The sequence below is a fragment of the Gossypium raimondii genome, chromosome 12 (genome assembly GCF_025698545.1).
Source record: "Gossypium raimondii isolate GPD5lz chromosome 12, ASM2569854v1, whole genome shotgun sequence".
Classification (NCBI taxonomy): domain Eukaryota; kingdom Viridiplantae; phylum Streptophyta; class Magnoliopsida; order Malvales; family Malvaceae; genus Gossypium; species Gossypium raimondii.
In genome coordinates this window covers 24,902,102-24,927,070 of record NC_068576.1, presented here as the reverse complement: position 1 = coordinate 24,927,070, position 24,969 = coordinate 24,902,102, and the positions used below count along the sequence as shown (strand labels likewise).

Here is a 24,969-nt window from a genome sequence, read left to right as displayed (position 1 = left end):
TTCTTCCCAAAGTGGCCGGTTAGCTCCCCAAAGCTACCTTGAAAGCTTTCACACCAGCTGCACATTTTGTTCACATTATAAGGCTGTCTAGAATTTTGTTTTAACACACACAAGGCTTTTTGAATTCGTTTTCATATTTTGGTGACCATTACAATATCCAAGCTGCCAATTAAAGCTCCTAAACTATTTAGCTGATCAGGGAACTTCAATTAAATCCATTCAAACACCTAGGTCGAATCTACCAAGATATTTCAGCTCACCACCCTTCGATTAATGCCAGCTGAATGGACTCCATCTAGAAGCTAATTTTTTAGCCTTCCAAGCTAAGAAACTTCCCTTGGACGTTCTAGGAAGCTACATGGAATTTTCCAGCCTATTTAGCATTTATTTTGCTGACCATTCAGCAACTTTGTTTGTTTTTTCGGCTAGCCAATGTCATGGCTATAAATAGTTGATTAATTTCATTGTAAAAGGACTTTTTGTCAAATTTCTGAATGAACTATTGTTCTTTTGAGGTTTCTCCCTCTCATATTTCGTGTGAGTCCTGATTTGGCTTATCTAGCGTGCTAGTGGCGTCAACCGAACTCTTTCCGAACTTATCACCAATCCTGGTGTGGTGTTCATCCATTTCAATATACCTTCGGTTCTTACTTTGTTAAGTAACAGGTCGAGGTCCATATTCCTGTTTCCATCTTTTCACCATAAACCATATAAGATTTGAGGCGATACTCATTATAGTATTGAAAATTTCTTGACGTTTAAGTTCTATTTTCCATCTCCATCAATTACCTTTTTTTATCCTACCTTGTTTCTATTCTAAACCGAACCTACCAACACCAAACCACTCATCTAAACCCCTTTCAAAGCTTCCGCAAACCTTAGCCTCAACCACCCAATTTTGACAACTCCAACTACTCCTCGTCGACGATCGGGCAATCAAGTGAATCGACTCAATCAACCAAGCCGGATCACATCACATGGCAAGTAAGAACTGGAGGAGTCCTTTTCCTCAACCCCCTTATTCACTTCTTTGATTCCATTCATCACGACTTCTACAATAACATCATTAGGAGACCATGTTAGCACCACTCTTTTTCCTTTCTTTTCATTGTCAAGAACTTGCCTCCTTGCATTCACAACCCTAGCAATTTCCTTTCAACCATTGGCAGGGTTGAGAAAATCCTTGATTCATAGAAGTTTGTCTGCTAGAGTTCTGGGTTTACATATCTCTCCCCGCCTGGAAGTCTATATTCAAACGTTTGAAGGTTTAGAAAAAGAGGTTAGAAGATGGTACTGGCTCTCATAAGCTGCGTCTTGACAAAAAGGTGCACTTGCAAAATGGGGAGACTGTAAGCCCTTGAAGGATGTACAATAGATACCAAATTTGGCCTCCAAGCATACTTTCCACCTCATAGTTCTCATTTAATCCTTATTCAAACCAGACACAAAAGGCCTTCCTCGTTCAATTTCTAACTCACAGCTAAGTATACCCAGTGTTACGGGTCCTTTCAATGTGAATATCACAACTCCATCTGTATGTGTAAACTTTCTAGTGTCATCCTTGAATTTGACACTTTCACTCCTCTAGTTCCAATGAGGAGGTTGTTAGAGAGGATGGAAGGAATTCGACGAATTTCTTATTTTCAAGAATCAGATGTGGTCATTCCCACTTTTTTTGAAAGACTTAGCCAAAAGGAGGTGAATTCACTAATGAGATGGCAACTCACACGACAAATAATAAGACTTAACTTTCGTTGTATCTTTTTTTTGATAAAATTGTCTTCTTTTATTCCTTGCCTTTTTGATAAAACATCAAGCACATAGAGGTATTCTTTCCAATTCAAACGTCCAAAGGACTGACTAAACTGCGCTCTTTTACCACTAAAATTGTAATGCCCTTACCCGACCCGATCGTCGAGTCCAGGTGTAGCCATCCATGCACAATTATTAACCCTATAGAAAACATCCATTGTTAATCATTTTGTTTCCTACTAACAAACCAGTTGGTTCTCATCCAACCGAACCAAAATTGGATCTCAACTACGTCCAAAATAGCCACTAAAATTTTCTTAGTTTTTCTGTAGAAGCCATCAACTTACGATTCCTTTCAATTTAACCCCCAATTATTCCTATTTTTCAAAATTATGGAAAATCGGGTGTACTAGATGTAGTCAAAATCACATCAGAGGATAATCTTGCAGACCCCTTTAACAAGACTCTACTAGCTAGGAGTTCTGAGAAACATGTGGAGAGTATGGGAATGCAGAATATGACTCATCTACTTCACTAGAGCAAGTGGGAGGCTGTTGGCTCTAATGCCCTAAGTGTAGTATATTCGTTTATATACTTGTAATTTTTTCGAACAGATTGGTTTAATAAAATTATTCATGAATTACATTAATACCCTTTGCATCTTGTCCTCAATGGTTTTTGCACACAAATAAAAACGGAAGCAAATATTAGCTCACTAGTTATCTAATGTTTAACTAATATTATGTGATATTACGAGGTCAGATCGTAATACGAAAAGACAACTTATATTAGTAGATGAACCTAAATATATCATTAGTCTAATCGAAAATGAGCAAACTGATTGAAAGACTAATATGTCATCTATCAAGTCAAATAGGGGAGATGCTTTCTCTTGAGCATCGGAGCGAATGATTCCCAGAAGATGGAGACATAGATAAGCCTGACTGGACTAACAGTACATCGAATAGGACTACAGTATAATAGACCCTGAATATGTTTATGGATATATTCACTTGTGACATTCATAGTGTGACACACCTTAATCCTAAGTTAATGGTGGACTATGTATGCGTGACTTGTATACTTTGATGTAAGTAAAAGCCTGAATTCAAATAGATAAGGAATCGAAAGTTGGTACCGTTGGGTATACCACTTCTATAGTATGTAGCATCATTAGAAATAGTAGAATTCATAACCCAAGAAATAGGTAAATGATATTCTCTCATTGGAATTACATGATAAATGAAAAGTAAACATGTCCACGAGTCATTTGTCTTTGTGATGAATGACTTAATTACTATTTTAGAGCATTTGACTTTTCATGAAGGATGATGTAATAGTTACTATGAGATAAAAAGGGATCATATTGAGAGGACATATTTATCCCAAAAGGGGTTAAATATATCCTATGAGGGTAACACGCTTATGACAAGGTCATTGGGTGAGCACTAATCGAGTAGCTTTCGTAATGGTATATAATTGGGGAGAGCTCAGTCAAGATACTATAGTGGAATGACTTCATGACTAAATGAGTTTATAATTAATAGGTGAAAAGTTGGAACTTAAATATAGATCATTTGAGCCCTAATCACATATGTCCGATCGGTTTTCGCAAGCTCATTGAAACCATAAATGAATTGCATGTTGAATTAAATGAACATAAATGGATAAAAATGATAAAGTTAGAGAAATGAGTTACATTTGAAAATGAATGTTGTTACTAAATGTGGAAATGACTTGAGAATTGATTTAAGTTTTTGAATTATTATTTAATTAAATAGTTGAAGTTTAAGAAATGGAATTAAATTAATTGGTCATTGTGAATCCATTGAATGTAGAAATTAAATATACTTTCTCATAAATTCTTTTATAATAAAGTTGTCATAACTTTAATGTAATTAGAATTAATGAGAAAATTGTTTAATTGGAAAATAATTTATTTAAATTAAATTAAATTAATAAATAATATTTATTTTGAAAATTAGAAAAAATGTATTAGGTTGGATTAAATTATAAAGTGTTAGGTTAAAGTCTAGGAAGCACATATAACCGGACCCGATACAAGAAAGGCCCAAAACCCCTCTTAATAAGTATGAGGGGCGGCAACCTTAGTATTATTAACTAGGGTTAGCTGCCCCTTTCTCTCCTAGTTCAACTAGGGGATTGGTTTTTCTAATAAATAAGTAATATTTTTGTTTTACTAATTCAGCTGAGGTTTCTCTATCTCTCCCTATAAATAGATAACACTAGTAGGGCTAAAAACACACAACTTTGAGATTTTTTATTTTGCTTGAAAATAGTCATAACTTATTTCTATGTATAAATTATATTTTCTACAAATAACAATTCTACTGATTTCTATACAAGAGAGAGAGAAAGAGAGTGTGTGTGTGTGTGTGAGATTTACTTTCCTACTGAAAGTAAGAAAATTATTTCCAATTCTATGTTCGAATCAAAATTGTTAGCGCCCACACTTGAAGCGGTTCATGGTACAAGAATAGTAGAGAAAGTTGTTTGGTTGAAAGTCGGGAATGTTTAGTCTCACTCAAAGCATAGGTTCTTTTCTGGAAAAGTTTATTGCTATAAATATCGCTCAAAGCACAAGGAGCTTCCATATCATCACAAACTGACATTCAAGCAAAGTGCCTTTGTGAACCATTCTTAGTATTATAATCGACCTGGTCCACCCTTCCAAAAACATTACCAATGGCATTCAAAATACTCATTGTGTACATAGCACTAGAATACCTGGGATCCTAATACACATTATAAGATGACACATATAATTTTGGGTCGTAGAGAAGGTTGATGATCACGGCTATATAGTCAAATATTTCCCAAAAATAACCGATGGCGCCTTAGTCAATATAGTATCATAGTCTTCTTTATATTGAAATCTCACCAAATAATAGACTTTCCCAAGATCCATAAGTTGGATGGTATTATTTGGCTTCCACAATGCACAAATCTTGTTAAGGAGAGCATTGAAACTTATACAACACCCTAAAAGTTTGATAACCATAGTGAGCACCATACATTTTTCCATCTCTTTGTGAACCCTATCTAAGCATCGGACTGAATGTATACCATTCACCATTTTAGTTATAGTATCACCTTCCCTAAGTTCGATATCATCCTTAATAAGATTAGTAGATTTGTTCTTTAAAGACCCTAACAAAGTATCTTTGAAACTTGCATGAGATTTCTTCCTACCGTCGTCCTCTATTCCTTTAGTATCTATCAGATCATCTTTTGACGATGAACTTTCTTCGTAGCCCTCACTATTCCTATGTTTGAATCTACCAGAACAGAACACCCATTGGTTGCAGTAGCCATACAATGACTTACGACTTACAAGAAAATCTGAAATAAAATAATTAAAAACCATTTCAAAAAGAGCCCAAATCAACTTTAAGATCAAATTAATATAATGTGTAAATATTGGAAGGTTAAATTTATTATTAGACCAGTAAAAAGAAGCCCAAATTATCATTGAGTGACCAAAATATCTAATTTTAAAAAGTTTAGTGACTAAATCGAAAAAATTAAAAATTCAGTGATCAAAATAGAACAAAGACAATAAATTAATTGACCATTTTGAAGTTTACCCATACTTTTTTTACTTACATGACTTCCACACATCTTTAAATTGACAACACGATAATTTTTATTTTAAAAATACCTCATAATCTAATTTAACAATTTTTATTATTAAATTTAAAAATAAAAATAATAAAATTTTAAAATAAAATAAAATTAAATTTTCAAAAGTGTAAAAGAATATATATATTCAAATTCTGTCTAAAATTTAGATTTATTCAGTTATATGAACCAGTGTAAAAGTATAAAGTATTCAAATACGATTGAATGTCATTTTTTATATTGTAACACATGATTTTGCATGACAGTTTTTTAAATACCGGAAAGAATGGTGAAGGATATTTTAGTAATTTTGCGTGGTAGTTTAATAATATTTGAGTGTAAATTGCAAATTATAAGCAAATAGGTGTCGGTTTGTGAGCGAACAATTAGATGCCAACCAATCGCCATGTGCCCTGATCAACCCGCACCGACTTAAGAAAAATCTAATGAAAAAATTAAAAAAGAAAAAGAGTGATGAGCCGACAAATGGGAGGGGTCCCACGAGTCAAGGACTATTTCACTATTTTATTTATTAACATTTTAAAATATGAGATAGCGTGGGGATAAAAGGGGGCCCATCGTATCATGACCATTTACATCATGATGAGCGTATTGGTGTGATTGGTTGATCTTTTAGTGTAGCAGATCCGATGGAGACGAGTCTGAATGTCAAGTGATGAGTGTGTGAACGTGCAGGCCACTCGTGAACAAAAGCAAAACCTTCCCTTTGCTGCTGGATCCACTACCCCCACACACTTGCATTTGCGAAACCACCTTTAAACATAGGATCAATTGTGCAATACCTTTCTAAATTGGGTCAACAACACGAGTAATTATTTAATTATTATTAATTTCTTTTTGTTATTTAACTATAAAAAATTATAAAATTAGTATTTAGTTTATTTAATTTTTTCATTAGTGAAAGATAATATAATAACTTTTAAAATTGACTAATAGCAACTTTAATCTTCAACATTTATATATTGTGTCAATTTAGTCCTAATTCTAAAAACTTAACTCAACATTTATGCATTATGTAATTTAAACTTTTTTTCAATTTTGAAAACAAATTTTGTAATACCCAAAATTTTTACAAGAAAATATTATCTTTGATATAATAAAATAAGGAATAAAGAGACAAAAAGGGAAAATTTTGGAGTTATGTCAACATTGGGAAGTATATTATGACATATTAGTTTAAGAAAGGATTAAATCACAAAAGTGAGAAAAGTTTTGCTGCTCAAGAGTAAATACTGAAAAAATGAGGGGTTAAAGTGTAAATATGAAAATTTTGAAGGACCGGTGGTGTAAATATTTTAAGGGTGGAATGATTTAGAAACTAAGGAAAATGGATGGATTAGGACCAAACTGAAAAAGGTGAAGAATTTTGAGGGACTAAATCGTAATTGTACCAAATCAAGTGATGACTCAAGGATGGAATTTTAAAAGATCATGAAGGGCAAAATGGTCAATTAGAAGAGAGAGAAATCTAGAAGATAATGATAATGTTGGAGATATTTTATATTAATTAAGTAAATAAATATTAGTTTATTAGTATTTTAATTTGATTTTTAAATGATATTTTTTTATTTTTTATTTTTTTATTTAGTATATATATAAGAAAAGGAAGATGAAGAAGCATGCAACCCACCATTTTTCCATGCACCAACGTGAGAAAAAGAGAGAGAGAAAGAAAGTTTTGCTTTCTTTACAATTTGGTCCTTTCACCAAAAATTTACCATTTTCATCTAGAAATCAAAAGAATTTCCATAGCCACCAAGAGAGAAAATTGATAAGGAGACTATGGGGAGCTAGAATATCAAGTTATATTTAAGAAATAAAGGCTAGAGGAGAGAGAAAATCAAGTTAAAGATTGAAATCAATAGAGCAAGGTAAGAACATTAAGATTTCAATATATTTTTGAGTTTGATATTATTGAAAAAGTAGGGAATTGATGTTAATGTAGGGATTTATTATATAAGGTTCTATGTTCTTGATATGTGAGTAAAGGAAACAAGAGGAATTGATAGAAAATATTGTAGAGAAAGGAAATGAGGGTGTTATAAATTTGATTATCAACATCTTGCACTAAAACAGTTTTAGACAATTGCAGAGGTTAACTTTGAAAAATCACCATAAATTTTCGAAACTTAATTAGATAGTGAATAAGATATGAAATGAAACTATAATGAGTCTATTTTTACATAAAAGAAACAGAGAAAGTAAAATATTTATATATTTTGAGATATTTGAATTTTAGTGAGGCAGGTTGGATTGATTTTTGAATCCCTGTTCTAACTTTGATAAATCATTATAAATTGTAAATAAATAATTGTAATTTTTAATTTATAAGATTAAATTACTTAATAAGTCTAGTTTCAAGAGAAATAAATGACACTACCATCAAAATTTAGTACTAAGAGATATTTGATTTTTCGTGAAGGGAGGTCAGAAACGGAAGGCAATGAAACAGGGGAAACTTTAAAGAATAAACTGTACCAATTGGCTAAACTAAAAATTCTGAAAATTTTATGGTAAAAATATATATGAGTCTAGTTTGAGGGAAAATTAATAATGCATAATTTGGAGTTCTGTAGCTCTAGATAAAAATAATTTAGTGATACTGACTCGGATAGATAGCTTTGAACATACTTAAGGGTGAATAATGAAACTTTAGAAAATGTTATTTCTAAGAGTGTTAAGTACATTAAGGATGTGGAATGGAGTGGAGGAGGAGGAAAAATATATGTGAATATTCTGATAGTATGCTAATTTACATGTTTTAGGTTCAGGGACTAAATTGAATAAAAGTAAAATTTTTAAGGTAATTTTGTAAAAATGGAAAAAATGACGAAATTTCAAGAATTGAATAGTTTTATTGTCTAAATTAATAAATTGAATGAAATTATTAATTTAGATCAAGATCGCGTGGAAAGTCGAGGAAATGAAAATTTTCCAAAATGCCCCTGTATCATGGTATTTCTGCAATTTAGCCTAGTAAGTTTGTATTACTGTAATTCAAATCTAATTATTATTAAGTATTGTGTTTTAATTGAAATACACGGTAATTAAATGGAAATTGCTAGTGATATGATTTGAATTGTGAGCATGAGAAATTGTGAACTGAATGAAATGGAAATGAAGCATTGAATTACATGGGTATGTATAGGGTCTCGTAGGCCATATTTATTATGAATATAATATTTTAAGGATATATTGGGAATAATTATAAAAGCATGTTAAAAAAATTTGAAAGTTTTAATTTAGATGAAATTTTATAACTCGGTTAAATACGTTTACAAGTGTATGTGTTCTAGTAATGCCTCATGCCCTATTCCGGCGTCGAATACGAGTAAGGGGTGTTACATTTAGTGGTATCAGAGCTATTGTTTAGTCGTTCTCAGACTAACATAGCGTATGTGAGTTTAGCTATACATGCCATATTATTACCCGTGATAGTGTAATATCTTCCGACTCTAATGAAATTGTTTTGTTAAGACAGAGATGACTCCTAACCGAGTTGTTTCCAGTAATGCAAAAAAAATTATGTTAAGGTAGTTGAAATGTGTTTATGATGAAACAAAATATAGAAAGGTAACAAAATTTAAAAAGGTATGAATAGAAAATTTATGATAAGTATGTGTTAACGTATGAAGTAAGACAACCATGAGTTGAGAAATGTAGAAACGTAGAATAAAATGAAAGTTTATATGGTGATAAGCTCATCGGTGTTTGTTTGGTACGCATATGATGTTATGTGCTCAACATATTTGATTAAGTAAATATGGTAAGTAAATATACACAAATAGATGGAATGTATGTTTATGCATACTTGCTTGAATAAGTGTAATCAGTATGTTTATATGATAGAATCTTATGTTTAATTGTTAAATTAGAAATAATATGTGTTTGTTTTATGTCTTTGCTGTTGAACCATGAATATTATAATAGTATGAAAATTGAATTAGAAGATCAAATTGAGTAGAACACAGGAAATGAGTATGATCATTTAATGAAGAATTGACGGGAAAGACCATGGTTAGACCATGGCAATATGTGAGCCATGTAAGACCATGTCTAGGACATGGCGTTGGCACCGAGATGAGAGGTCCCATGTAAGACCATGTCTGGGACATGGCGTTGGCACCAAGATGAGAGGTCCCATGTAAGACCATGTCTGGGACATGACATTGGCACCGAGATGAGAGGTTCCATGTAAGACCATGTATAGGACATGGCGTTGGCACCGAGATGAGAGGTCCCCCGTAAGACCATGTCTGGGACATGGCATGGGCACCGATATGAGAACTCCCATGTAAGACAATATTTGGGATATGACATTGGCAGTACAGAAAACATCCCATGTAAGACCATGTCTGGGACATGGATGTCATGTTATTATCAGACAGGAGACCCAAGTATCCTTATTATTCCAATATGGCTTAACGGGCTATAAATAAACTATGTTACGTGAAAGTTCAGGTAAAAGCATAATAAATAGATTCAAGTGAGTCAGAAAGGGTTAAGAATGTCTCAGTTATCAGTTGAGAAAAAAAATTCAGCAAGGGGGGAGAAGTTATAATCATGAGTTATTTAAGTAAGCAAGTAAGTAAACAAGTAAGAGAGTAAGAAAAGAAGAAGTTAAATTTTGATAAGACAAAATATTTAGGTATGATACCTAAAGAATGTATGTATTAACTGAAATTTTTTTTAGTGAATGGAATAAAGTGAGGTTCGTGATAACAGAATTAGTCAGAGAAATGATAATTAAATGGTAAAAATGTCTGTGTGTGAAGGTTATAGTCGAAATGAACATGATGATCTTTTCTAGATATTATATATATTCTTTTATCCTCAGAGATATGTATGTGTAATTGTTCAGTTCTGATAGAGTTCTTATGTTGTGATAATGTTAGCTAATTATGATGTTAGACGAAAGCCCTGTTGGTCTGGTCGGTTTATGACCGGTTATTGTTATGTTTTGCATGCATATTTAGAAAGGGTATTGTTTTGCTACAAGAAATATTATGCTGATGACTAAATTGCAAAACATGTAAACGTGATATGTGAAGTACATGATATGGATTATTAGTAAATTACGAATGAATAATGAATTTTGAAATATAATACATGTATTAAAGGTAGAGAAGATATAAATATACATATTATTGATATAATGATTAAATTGTAAAGGATGTAAAAGCATTATGTGAAAAGTGTAAAAGTGATATGCATGCATAAGATAATTTGCCCAAGTAGATGAGATTAGAACTACTAGGATATTAGTGGTATATCATTAAGGGACCCTAGCACACTCTTTGATTAATAGCACGTTAGTGCTCTTCGATTATTAGCACATTTATGTTTTCTGTATAATACTTTAGTGCTTTCTGTTTAATAATGCATAATAATGCACCTCTGTATCAGTTCCGAATATCCTAAGTGTTCTATTTAATCTACTGGTCCTATGGTAAAAAGGTAAATAATTTTCGTTACAAGGTAAAGGTTTATCTCTGATTCATGTTTGAAATATTGAATTAAAAATAAATTGTGAAATGAAAGAATAAGTTCATGATCAAAAGAAAACAACGAAAATTCGAGGACGAAATTTATTTTAAGGGGGAGAGAAATGTAATACCTAAAAATTTTTACAGTAAAATATTATCTTTGATATAATAAAATAAGGAAATAAAGCAAAAAAAGGGGAAATTTTGGAGTTATGTCAACATTGGGAAGTATATTATGACATATTAGTTCAAGAAAGGATTAAATCGCAAAAGTGAGAAAAGTTTTGTTGCCCAAGAGTAAATACTAAAAAAATGAAGGGTTAAAGTGTAAATATGAAAAAGTTGAAGGACCAGTGGTGTAAATATTTTAAGGGTGGAATGATCTAGAAACTAAGGAAAATGGATGGATTTTAGGACCAAACTGAAAAATGTGAAGAATTTTGAGGGACTAAATCATAATTTTACCAAATTAAGTGATGACTCAAGCATGGAATTTTAAAAGATCATAAAGGGAAAAATGGTCAATTAGAAGAGAGAGAAATCTAGAAGATAATGATAATGTTGGAGATATTTTATATTAATTAAGTAAATAAATATTAGTTTATTAGTATTTTAATTTGATTTTTAAATGATATTTTATTATTTTATTATTATTTTATTTAGTATATATAAGAAAAGGAAGATGAAGAAGCATGCAACCCACCATTTTTCCATGCACCAACGTGAGAAAAAGAGAGAAAGAAAGAAAGTTTTGCTTTTTTTACAATTTGGTCCTTTCACCAAAAATTTACCATTTTCATCTAGAAATCAAATGAATTTCTATAGCCACCAAGAGAGAAAATTGATAAGGAGACTATTGGGAGCTAGAATATCAAGTTAGATTCAAGAAATAAAGGCTGGAGAAGAGAGCAAATCGAGTTAGAGATTGAAATCAATAGAGCAAGGTAAGAACATTAAGATTTCAATATATTTTTGAGTTTAATATTATTGAAAAAATAGGGAATTGATGTTAATGTAGGGATTTATTATATATGGTTCTATGTTCTTGATATGTTAGTGAAGGAAACAAGAGGAATTGATAGAAAATATTGTAGAGAAAGGAAAGGAGGGTGCTATAAATTTGATTATCTACATCTTGCACTAAAACAGCTTTTGGACAAATTGCAGAGGTTAATTTTGAAAAATCACCATAAATTGTGGAAATTGAATTAGAGAGTGAATAAGATATTAAATGAAATTTTAATTAGTCTATTTTTACATAAAGGAAACATAGAAAGTAAAAGAGTTATATATTTTGAGATATTTGAATTTTAGTGAGGCGGGGTTGGATTGATTTTGGAATCCTGTTCTAACTTTGATAAATCATTATAAATTGTAAAAAATAATTGTAATTTTTAATTTAAATGATTAAAGTAATTCATAAGTATAGATTCAAGAGAAATAAACTACACTACCATCAGAATTTTTTACTAAGAGATATTTGATTTTTAGTGAAGAGAGGTCAGAAACGGTAGGCAGTGAAACAGAGGCATCTTTAAAGAATAAAATGTACCAATTGGATAAACTAAAATTCTTAAAATTTTATGACAGAAGATATATGAGTCTAGTTTTAAGTAAAATTAACGGTGCATAATTTGGAGTTCTATACCTCTAGATAAAAATAATTTAGTGATACTAAGTCGGATAGATAACTTTGAATATACTTAAGGGTGAATAATGAAACTTTAAAAATGTTTTTCTATGAGTGTTAAGTACATTAAGGATGTGGAATGGAGTGGAGGAGGAAAAATATATGTGAATATTCTGATAATATGAGTTTATTTTAAAAATAGGTAATTTACATGTTTTAGGTTCAGAGACTAAATTGAATAAAAGTAAAATTTTTAGGGTAATTTTGTAAAAATGGAAAAAATGACGAAATTTCAAGAATTGAATAGTTTTACTATCTAAATTAATAAATTGAATGAAATTATTAATTTAGATCAAGATCGCGTGGAAAGTCGAGGGAAATGGAAAATTTCCAAAATGCCCCTGTATCATGGTATTTCTGCAATTTAGCCTAGTAAGTTTGTATTACTGTAAGTCAAATCTAATTGTTATTAATTATTGTGTTTTAATTGAAATACATGGTAATTAAATGGAAATTTCTAGTGATATGATTTGAATTGTGACCATGAGAAATTGTGAACTAAATGAAATAGAAATGAAGCATTGAATTGCATGGGTATGTATCGGGTCTCATAAGTCCTATTTATTATGAATATAATATTTTAAGGATATATTGTGAAGAATTATAAAAGCATGTTAAAAATTTTTGAAAGTTTTAATTTAGATGAAATTTTATAACTCGGTTAAATACGTTTACAAGTATATGTGTTCTAGTAATGCCTCATGCCCTATTCCGGTGTCGAATACGGGTAAGTGGTGTTACAAAATTTTCAACTAAATTTGATTAGAATAATAAAAAAATGGAAAATATTGAAAATCCAAGATAATATTTTTCATATTTTCATATATTTTTTAAAATTAACCCTCAATATCACAAATAAAAGTAATACTACAAAAAAAAAAGAGACAAAATTACACAATTTGTAAATGTTGAGGGTTAAGTTTTTTGGAATCAAAACTAAATTTACACAATATATAAATGTTGAGGATTAAAGTTGCTATTATGCCAATTTTATAAGGTGTGAAGTTATATTTTCGATAGTAATTTAACAACAGGTGATAGAGGGTTGATCGCGGACTAAGATCGGGTTGCCAAGTCACGAGAAAACTCCTACGAAGCTCTAGACGATCAGATCTGAAAACGAAACAAAATTAAAAGATTAGAACTTGGAATTTCCAGATCTGGAATAAAAATCCCCAAATCAGCAAAGAATCAAATTGAGAATAGGAATAATTGTTAATAAAGGTTCTTGGGGAATCAAGAACATGTAATTGAACCCCAAAGAATACTCCAATCTACCAAATCTAAAAAGAAAGACACAAACAACAAGTTAAATTTCCCCAAAATTCCAGCAATCAAAACAACCCAAATCTGAAAAGAAGAAAGCGGCAAGAACAAGGAATTTAGGGATTTTGAACGAATTTTGCTGCCAAGAACAAAAGGGGTGATTCGATCTTTAATAAAGAAGAGGGCGAATCAGATTTGGAATGCTTTGGAACGCCTGAAACGCAACAAGAACAACAAACAAAGTGATTAAATAAAATTGACACAAGCAGAATTTAAAAGAAAAAATTGACAGCAAGAAATTAAAAGATAAGTCCTAAGAAGCCTTGAAATCCTGAAAGATTTCACAACTCCCTTCAAACGGCTCTAATCTTCCCTCCAAAGAATATCGATGGCAAGAAGAAGGTTAAAGAAGGCTCCCACAATCACAAGATTGTTAAAACAACTTCTAAAGAAATCTCAAGAGAGAACTCTTGGAGAAAACTCCAAAGAAAATTCTGTACTTTAACAAAACTGAAATTTGATAAATTCTAAGTAGCGTGTACAAGGGGTGGCCGGGCATCACTTATATAGGCCTCAAACTAATCCTAATCTTATTAGTAAACTTAAAAAATTAAACCTAATTAATAAAAATAAAGGGAAAATTTGGCCATGCACTCAAATGGGCTGTTTTGGGTCGAATTTAACATGTAATATTCCTAAAGCCTAAAAATTAAATTAAACAATTAAAATGTTTACAAATTGGGCCCTTTGACATTTTGGTCTGATTTTCAGCTAAGTATGTATGGATTTCTTGATTGGGCTGGAATTTGCTTATTGGGCCTTGCCTTCAAGAATTTGGGCTTGTGATCCATCTCCTACCGAAATTGGGTCGTTGATGCTCGTGACGGAGATCCAATGCGCTTTGGCTGCAAGATTCGGTTTCTTGGACCAAGATTTCCAAGATTTGAAATCTTGATTTTCTTGATTCTTGAAATCGCTCCAAACAGCAAATTGGGCCAAGATTCGGTTTCTTGATTTTCTTGAAAACAAGAAAGTGAATCTTGATTTTCTCGTTCTTTCGTGTACGCATATAAAGCCTTTGTGACTCGTATCAACTGGTGACCAAAAAAAGAAAAATTCTAATTGTTTGGGTGGCTAAAAAAGAAAATTTTGAATAGTTGGGTGATCATTTTGTAACTTTTCATAATTGGGTGACAAGAAAAAGAAATTTACTAATAGTTGAGTGATTATCAATGTAAGTTACCCTTCTTAATTTTAATTTTTTATTCATCATTATGGAAACAAAAGAATTTGTATGATATATTGTCACACTCAATTTTCATTAAGGACCCGAAGATAAAGGATTTGGGAGTGAATTGAATTAAATAATGAGTTGGCCAACGCTAATGAGAAATTTAGAAATTTTAGTGGCTGATGAGAAATTAATTGAATTTCACTTTTGGTTTGGTTAAGATGGAATCGGTTGGTTCCATAAGTGAGAGACACAATGATTGTCGATGGATGACAAATAGATGTTGGGAGACCATGCAATAGGAGTTATATATATGGGTAAGAAGCCTTAATTAGTAGAGAAAATTCTTCCTGATTCATTTACATTTTTTTTCATATGCATCATCTTCTTTGGTTGCCCCAAAGAAGAAAAGGATGAAGGGAGCTCTGTATGGAGCGGTAGTCAAGAGAGTTTTAGTCTGGGAGTCGAGAATTTGAGAAATTGGTAAGCTTTCCTATCTTTCTGTACTTATGGATTTGGGGGAAAGAGTAAGAGTAATGATTTCCTAACATGTTTTTGTAAACTGGATATGTGATTTTAATGGTGAATGCTTTCAATTTAATCAATATATGGTTGTCGTGTTTAGCTGCAAGGACGATGGAGGCTCTGACATTTGGAAAAGCTAAGCTAACAAGGAAGGAGTTCAGGTGAGTTCCTGTACTCCATTCTTGAATGATTAGTGAATGAGTGTTGCTTGAGTAATATGTGTTTTCATCTACTTTGAGTTTTGTTTGAAACCTATGATAGTATATGATTTCGGTGTATAAGCATGACAAACATGTCTAAGGTAGTTTGTATTCATGAAAATATACAAGTTTTTTATGTGTGATAGAACTGCATATGGACGTAATACAATGTGGCATACTCCTGATACAGCCACGCCTCAAGTCCAACCTAGCTCGAGCAAGGAGCCTTTGGAGCTGCCTCAAGGTCCAATCACCCGATCACGAGCTAAACAATTCAAGGAGGCTGTTTTACCTTAGTAGATCAAGTTTGGGCGAGACTTTGGTTGGACGCATTGATGAAGCTTGGACAAACTCGATGAGCCTTCCTTGCACTTTGTTACGAGTGAATTAAGCTCCACTTCACTCATTAAATTCAACCAACTCAAAATTAGCTCAAAATAACTTAGTCAATAATATAGTAGTGAAATAATTAATTGAGTTAGTTAAATTAGTTATTTACAAGCTTAATTAATTTTCGTTATTAAATTGGTCTTAAATCTGGTCAAACTTAATTATGCATGATATTTTAGTTATTATGACATGCTATTAATTTTGTCTTAATTTATACTGACTTATAAATATGTTTTTAAGCTTGTTTTTAATATGTTAACTTTATTACTTGTTTTAATTATGTCCTAAGGTCGCCAATTTAATGTGCAGCATTTTAGTGTTAATTTAATGTGTCTAAACATGAATTTGAATTATTTGATGAATGTTGCTGCAGGTACATCATCCATGAACGTTTTGGAGCATGAAATGTATTAAAAGAGGGTACATGAAGGGACGGCACATGCATGAATGGGAGAATGAAGTTGGTCATTGTTTGAAGTCTCCTAAGTGACCATTCACCAAATTTATTACTTACACAATTGTTGAATACATCATGGCTGTTCGGATCAAGGTGTTCACATTCAAAGACTCTTCAAAACATGGTTTTCACACTCAAAGTGACTACTCAACATCTTCTTAATTGCTGGTAATTTTTCAGCAATATTTGCCAATTAAATGAGCTCCTTTAAGCACATCAACCGAATGTAGTCACGCCATTTACTCCCTCAAGCTCCAAGTTCAATTGTCCATCTAGAAGGTGACCATTGGAGCTCCAAGTTCAGCCGAATCTAGGTAGCCCATTTAAGTAATTCATTTGCTTAATTTTTAAGGAATTTAAGTGACCATTCGACTAGCCTAGTGGATTATTATAAATAGCTGAATTTTCACTTTGTAAGGGACTTTTGACATTTTTTTAATTAGCGAATTGCGGCCAAAATTGTGAGGCATTTTCTCTCAAATTTCGTTCGAGACCCGTAAGACTTATCTAAGCTTTTAGTGGCGTCTTTCCGAGTCTTTTCCGAACTTATCACTCCTTAAACCCGAGTGTGGCGTTCACCTTTGATACCTTTGGTTCATACTTTCCTAAGTATCGGGCCAAGGTCCTTTTCAACCATTTCCAATACATTTAGGTCCTATAAGTTTCGAGTCGACACTTTTCTTTAGTGTTGGTTCATTCTTGACCTCTTTGAACCATTACCAATTCGTACCAAATACCATACCATTTCATACCAATTCCATACCATTTCGTACCAATTCCCAAATACCAAAACGTACCAAAACCAAATACCATTTCTTAATTATCTTAAACCGAACTCTTCCATTCTATTCATACCATTTTGACTTAAACCAAATCCACATCCAACTTTGCACAAACTTATCTTACTTCTTTGTACACAAATATATTCTAACTCCTTCTCGTCTAATCTACTTCTTCGTTTACGATCGAGAACCAAACGACTCGGACTCAACTACTAAACCGAGATCGTATCATTTGGTATCAGAGCTGGTTAAAACGAGAAGTACGAGCATTCGAAGACATTTTGAAATAGGTACGTAAAAAAAAGTTCGAAAAAAAATATTTTGAAAAAAAACAAAAAAAATTCGAAAGAAAAAAAATTGAAAGAAAAAAATTGCATACGGTCTAGGTGAGGACGAAAAGAACGTGAAAGATTCGTAAAAAAAAAAAAGAGTCTGGAGACACTTCAATAGAAATTTTTCCAAAATCACATTCTACACTCTTTTATATCCCTCTTAGTGAAATTTCACGCTACTGAAAAAAAATTTCGATATATAAAAAAAAAGTGTTTCGAGTTTGTAAGTTTGTTATTCTCTTCTATTCATCTTCTAAGCCACACTTAGCCTAAAGCCTTTCTTGTTTCTTTTAGCCTACCCGTAACCTAACATCAAACCCTTGTAAAGCCATTTGAAGCCGACCCATTGAACTACGATAAGGTCACAACGAGTCGCTTACGAAATCACGAGAGGAAATTGAGTGGAAAAAGGCGTGAGAGTTACATCAAAAGAAAAAGCCAAAAAAATTGAGTGAAACACGAGTGGAGTGTTATTCTTTCTTTTCGAGAGATTCGTGAGGTTTTGTTGTGAGGTTTTTTATTTTCATGTCTCAAAGTCCTGAACGAAATATGGCGGAAGGAGGTGGAAGGCAACCAATCCGAAACATTGCGCCTGGAGGAGGTGGAGTGCCGGATTTGGCTCAACAAGCCTTGTTACGAGAAATCCAACGCATGATCCGAGGTGAGTTAGAATCTGTTAACGAACGATTGGATCGAGTTGAATTGGGGTTTCAACGAGAGCGTACACGCCAAGGGCCGCAAAGAAGGCGAGACCAATTGGAAATCAATCAAGATGACCTATATGATCCGAATGAAGCCGAAAGTGATCAAGGATCAAACATAAGTGAAGGACGAAGAGGTCAAAGGAACCGAGGTAATCGGAATCAAAGACGCATGGATGACGACTTAAGAAACATTAAACTATCCATTCCATCCTTTCAAGGAAAATCTGATCCGGAAGCCTACTTGGAATGGGAGAAGAAGATCGAATTGGTTTTTGATTGTCATAATTATTCCGAGATAAAAAAGGTGAAGTTGGCGGCCATAGAATTCTCCGATTACGCTATGATATGGTGGGATCAACTCACTACGAGCCGAAGAAGGAATGGGGAACGGCCAATATCCACTTGGGCCGAGATGAAGGCCGTGGTGCGACGTCGTTTCATTCCCTCCTACTACCATCGGGAACTCTATCAAAAGCTTTAAAATCTCACTCAAGGTTCAAAGAGTGTTGAGGATTATTTCAAAGAGATGGAGATCGCAATGATCCGAGCCGATGTCCAAGAAGATCGTGAAACAACGATGGCGCGATTCCTTGCTGGTCTCAACCGAGATATCGCTAACATTGTGGAACTCCAACATTATGTTGAGATAGTGGACATGGTACACATGGCCATTAAGGTGGAGAAGCAACTCAAGCGAAAGAGTACCACTCGAAGTTTTCCTACTCCAAGCACCACTAGATGGGGGCAAAGTTCGAGTAAAACTAATCCACCAAGTCGTGCCAAAGAGCCAATGTTGCCTACCAAAGCAAACAAACCTATGGGCGATACGAGCAAAGGTAAGGCAACTGATTCATTTGCTAATCGTTCAAGAGATATTAAGTGTTTTAAGTGCCTTGGAGGGGGCCATATTGCAAGTCAATGTCCCAACCGCAACGTCATGGTGGTTCGTGCAAATGGAGAAATCGAATCGGAGGAGGAAGAACTTGAAGACGAGCCCGAAATCATTTCTGACAACGATGAAGAAGTTGAACACGCTCTTGATGGAGAACTCCTCGTTGTTAAAAGAAGTCTAAGCATCCAAAGCATCGACGATGAACAACAACGAGAGAACATCTTCCATACTCGTTGTCAAGTACAAGGAAAGCTATGTAGCGTCATCATCGATGGAGGAAGTTGTACGAATGTGGCGAGCACTCTCATGGTGGAAAAATTAAATCTACCGACAACCAAGCATCCAACCCCGTACAAACTTCAATGGCTCAACGATGGAGGAGAGTTAAAAGTGACAAAGCAAGTTCTAGTCTCCTTTTCCATTGGGAAATATTCCGATGAAGTGCTATGCGATGTTGTTCCAATGCACGCGGGTCACTTGTTATTGGGCTGTCCATGGCAATTCGATCGTCGAGTCATGCACGATGGTTACTCAAATCGATATTCTTTCAAACATATGGGAAGAAATGTAACCTTAGCCCCATTGACGCCAAAGCAAGTCTATGAGGATCAACTTAAGCTGAAAACTTCCGTGGATCAAATGAGAGAAAAAGAAAAGAGCGAAAATACAAAAGAAAAGAAAAATGAAAAAAAAGAAAGAAAATTCAGAAAAGAGAATGAAAAGAGAGCGAGAAAAGAAAAAGATGAAAAAGAAAAAGTGAATGAAAAATTGAATGTCTTTGCAAAAGCAAGTGATGTTCGAAAAGCGTTTTTGGCAAGACAACCGATCCTTGTACTTATGTATAAGGAAAATTTGTTTAACACTAATGACTTATCCAGAGATCCCCTTCTTCTGCTTTGTCTCTCTTGCGATTTCAAAGACGTTTTCCGGATGAAGTGCCAAGTGGTTTGCCACCACTTCGTGGGATCGAGCACCAAATCGATTTTGTGCCTGGAGCCGTTATTCCAAATCGACCGGCATACCGAACCAATCCCGAAGAGACCAAAGAGCTTCAACGTCAAGTTAATGAACTCATGGAAAAGGGCTACATTCGAGAAAGCCTTAGTCCATGTGCCGTGCCGGTTTTGTTGGTGCCTAAGAAGGACGAAACGTGGCGCATGTGTGTCGATTGTCGCGCCGTAAATAAAATAACTATTAAGTATAGGCATCCCATACCGCGCTTGGATGACATGCTCGATGAGTTAAGTGGTGCAAAGTTGTTCTCGAAAATTGATCTCAAAAGCGGATACCACCAGATTCGTATGCGAGAAGGTGACGAGTGGAAAACCGCTTTTAAAACGAAACATGGTTTGTATGAATGGTTGGTAATGCCATTCAGCTTAACCAACGCTCCTAGCACTTTTATGAGACTTATGAACTATGTTTTACGAAATTTCATTGGTAAGTTTTGCGTTGTATATTTCGATGATATCCTCATTTATAGCAAATCGATGGATGAGCATGTAATTCATTTATGCGAAATGTTTTAGAAGTACTTAGAAAAGAGACTTTGTATGCTAATCTTAAAAAGTGTACATTTTGTTCTGACAAAGTTATCTTTTTAGGTTTCGTGGTTAGCTCGGAGGGCCTCGAAGTAGATAGCGAAAAGATTAAGGCAATTCAAGAATGGCCGAGACCGACGAGCATAAGCCAAGTGCGAAGCTTCCATGGCCTAGCAAGTTTCTATCGGCGATTTGTACCCAACTTTAGCACGTTGGCTGCACCGTTGACAAGCACTATCAAGAAGAATTCGACTTTTCATTGGGGCGAAGAGCAAGAAAATTCTTTTAATATTATTAAAGATTGTCTTACTAAAGCTCCGTTGTTAGCATTGCCTGATTTTTCTAAAACATTTGAAATTGAGTGTGATGCCTTAGGTGTTGGAATAGGTGCCGTATTAACTCAAGACGGGAGGCCGATCGCTTACTTTAGTGAAAAGTTGAATGGTGCCGTGCTAAACTACCCCGTTTATGACAAGGAGATGTATGCACTTATCCGCGCTCTCGAGACTTGGCAACACTATTTGTGGCCGAAGGAGTTCGTGATCCATTCGGATCACGAAACGTTAAAGCACATTAAAGGACAACACAAATTAAACAAACGCCATGCTAAGTGGGTAGAGTATTTGGAGTCATTTCCCTATGTCATTAAGTATAAAAAGGGTAAGGAAAATATCGTAGCTGACACTCTTTCAAGAAGGTATACCCTTTTGTCGTATTTGGATTCTAAAATGCTTGGTTTTGCATTGTTAAAAGATTTATATCCTGCTAATGATGATTTTGGAGAAATGTTTGTTGCTTGTGAAAGTGTTACTATTGATAAGTTTTATAGGAGTGACGGATTTCTTTTTAGAGAAGGAAAATTATGTGTGCCGCGGAGTTCCGTACGAGACCTATTAGTACATGAGGCGCATAGCGGAGGCCTTATGGGCCATTTCGGCGTTGGAAAAACCTTAGCAACCCTCCAAGAGCATTTTTATTGGCCGAAAATGAAAAGGGACGTTGAACGAGTGTGTGCGCGATGTGTGACGTGCAAGAAGGCCAAATCCAAGATTAAGCCAAGACGGGTCAGATCGCCGCTCCCTATACCGACGCACCTTGGGAGGACATTTCCATGGATTTTGTCCTTGGATTGCCTAGGACTAAAACAGGGAAGGACTCTATTTTTGTTGTTGTTGATCGCTTTTCCAAAATGTCTCATTTTATTTCTTGTTCAAAAACTGATGATGCCATTCACATTGCTAATCTTTTCTTTAAGGAAATTGTTCGTTTGCATGGCATCCCGAGGACGATTGTTTCTGATCGAGATGCGAAGTTTTTGAGCCATTTTTGGAGATCGCTTTAGGGAAAGCTCGGAACTAAGTTGTTGTTTTCAACCACTTGCCACCCCCAAACAGATGGACAAACGGAAGTAGTCAACCAAGTGCTATCAACTTTGTTACGAGCCATCATACGAAAAAATCTTAAGTAGTGGGAGGAGTGTTTGCCGCATATAGAATTTGCGTATAATCGATCCGTTCACTCGGCAACCAAACACTCTCCTTTTGAAATTGTTTATGGATTTAATCCGTTAACTCCTTTAGATTTAGTATCTTTACCTAACGATCAACTTATTCATGCAGATGCTAAAAAGAAGGCCGAGTATGTAAAGGAGTTACATCGGAAAGTTCGAGCCAACATTGAAGCAAGAACCAAAAGTTATGCCAGGAAAGCGAACAAAGGTCGTAAAAGAATTATCTTCGAACCTGGTGATTGGGTTTGGGTTCACATGAGAAAGGAATGTTTTCCCGTCCAACGAAGGTCAAAGCTACTACCGCGTGGTGATGGCCCTTTTCAAGTCTTGGAACGAATCAACGAGAATTCTTATCGACTTGATCTACCAGGTGAGTATAACATAAGTGCAAGTTTTAATGTCTCTGACTTATCCCCTTTTGATGCAGATTCCAATTTGAGGGCAAATCGCTTTGAAGAGGGGGAGGATGATACAGCCACGCCTCAAGTCCAACCTAGCTCGAGCAAGGAGCCTTTGGAGCTGCCTCAAGGTCCAATCACCCGATCACGAGCTAAACAATTCAAGGAGGTCATTTTACCTTAGTAGATCAAGTTTGGGGCGAGACTTTGGTTGGACGCATTGATGAAGCTTGGACAAACTCGATGAGCCTTTCTTGCACTTTGTTACGAGATGAATTAAGCTCCATTTCAGCTCATTAAATTCGAACCAACTCAAAATTAACTCAAAATAACTTAGTCAATAATATTGTAGCTGAAATAATTAATTGAGTTAGTTAAATTAGTTATTTACAAGCTTAATTAATTTTCGTTATTAAATTGGTCTTAAATCGGTCAAACTTAATTATGCATGATATTTTAGTTATTATGACATGTTATTAATTTTGTCTTAATTTATACTGACTTATAAATATGTTTTTAAGCTTGTTTTTAATATGTTAACTTTATTACTTGTTTTAATTATGTCCTAAGGTCACCGAATTTAATGTGCAGCATTTTAGTGTTAATTTAATGTGTCTAAACATGAATTTGAATTATTTGATGAATGTTGCTGCAGTACATCATCCATGAACGTTTTTGGAGCATGAAAGGTATTAAAAGAGGGTACATGAAGGGACGACACATGCATGAATGGGAGAATGAAGTTGGTCTGCTTGAAGTCTCCTAAGTGACCATTCAAATTAATTTATTACTTACACAATCGTTGAATACATCATGGCTGTTCGGATCAAGGTGTTCACATTCAAAGACTCTTCAAAACTTGGTTTTCACACTCAAAGTGACTACTCAACATCTTCTTAATTGCTGGTAATTTTTCAGCAATAGTTGCCAATTAAATGAGCTCCTTTAAGCACATCAACCGAATGTAGTCTGCGCCATTTACTCCCTCAAGCTCCAAGTTCAATTGTCCATCTAGAAGGTGACCATTGGAGCTCCAAGTTCAAATTAATCTAGGTAGCCCATTTAAGTAATTCATTTGCTTAATTTTAAGGAATTTAAGTGACCATTCGCTAGCCTAGTGGATTATTATAAATAGTGAATTTTCACTTTGTAAGGGACTTTTGACATTTTTTAATTAGCTAATTGTCGCCAAAATTGTGAGGCATTTTCTCTCAAATTTCGTTCGAGACCCGTAAGACTTATCTAAGCTTTTAGTGGCGTCTTTTCGAGTCTTTTCCGAACTTATCACTCCTTAAACCCGAGTGTGGCGTTCACCTTTGATACCTTTGGTTCATACTTTCCTAAGTATCGGGTCAAGGTCCTTTTCAACCATTTCCAATTCATTTAGGTCCTATAAGTTCCGGGTCGACACTTTTCTTTAGTGTTGGTTCATTCTTGACCTCTTTGAACCATTACCAAATCGTACCAAATACCATACCATTTCATACCAATTCCATACCATTTCGTACCAATTCCCAAATACCAAAACGTACCAAAACTAAATACCATTTCTTAATTATCTTAAACCGAACTCTTCCATTCTATTCATACCATTTCGACTTAAACCAAATCCACATCCAACTTTGCACAAACTTATCTTACTTCTTTGTACACAAATATATTCTAACTCCTTCTCGTCTAATCTACTTCTTCGTTTACGATCGGGAACCAAACGACTCGGACTCAACTACTAAATCGAGATCGTATCAACTCCTTAAGGTATTATTATTTGAATTGTTATGCCTGAATTGTATAATTATGTCACATACAGAGTACAAAGGGATTTACGTTGGCGGGTTAGTTGAAGATAAGGGAAATTTGACGTAATGGAGGAGTGGGCGAACTAAAATGGGAATTCAAAGGAGTTTTGGCGACATCGAGGAATGGTATCTACTGGCTCGCTAGAGCAGCACTGTATTGATGATCTATCGACTCTAGGGAGTGACACTGTGAAAACAATTATCGACTAGTCCTTCGTGGCGACACCATGGAAACAATTATTAGGTCCTTCGAGGTAACACCTTGGAAGAGGTTTAGTGATTCCTTGGAATTAGGAGTTTGCCAGGATAGTAAACAAGGGATCATATTGTGTAAGACCATAGCTAGGCTAT

At 34.2% G+C, this 24,969-nt stretch overlaps 1 pseudogene; it reads left to right on the top strand.

Annotated features, from left to right (window-relative positions):
- The first annotated feature begins 18,323 nt into the window (after positions 1 to 18,323).
- Positions 18,324 to 23,585, top strand: LOC128035480 (uncharacterized; annotated as a pseudogene).
- The last annotated feature ends 1,384 nt before the right edge of the window (positions 23,586 to 24,969 follow it).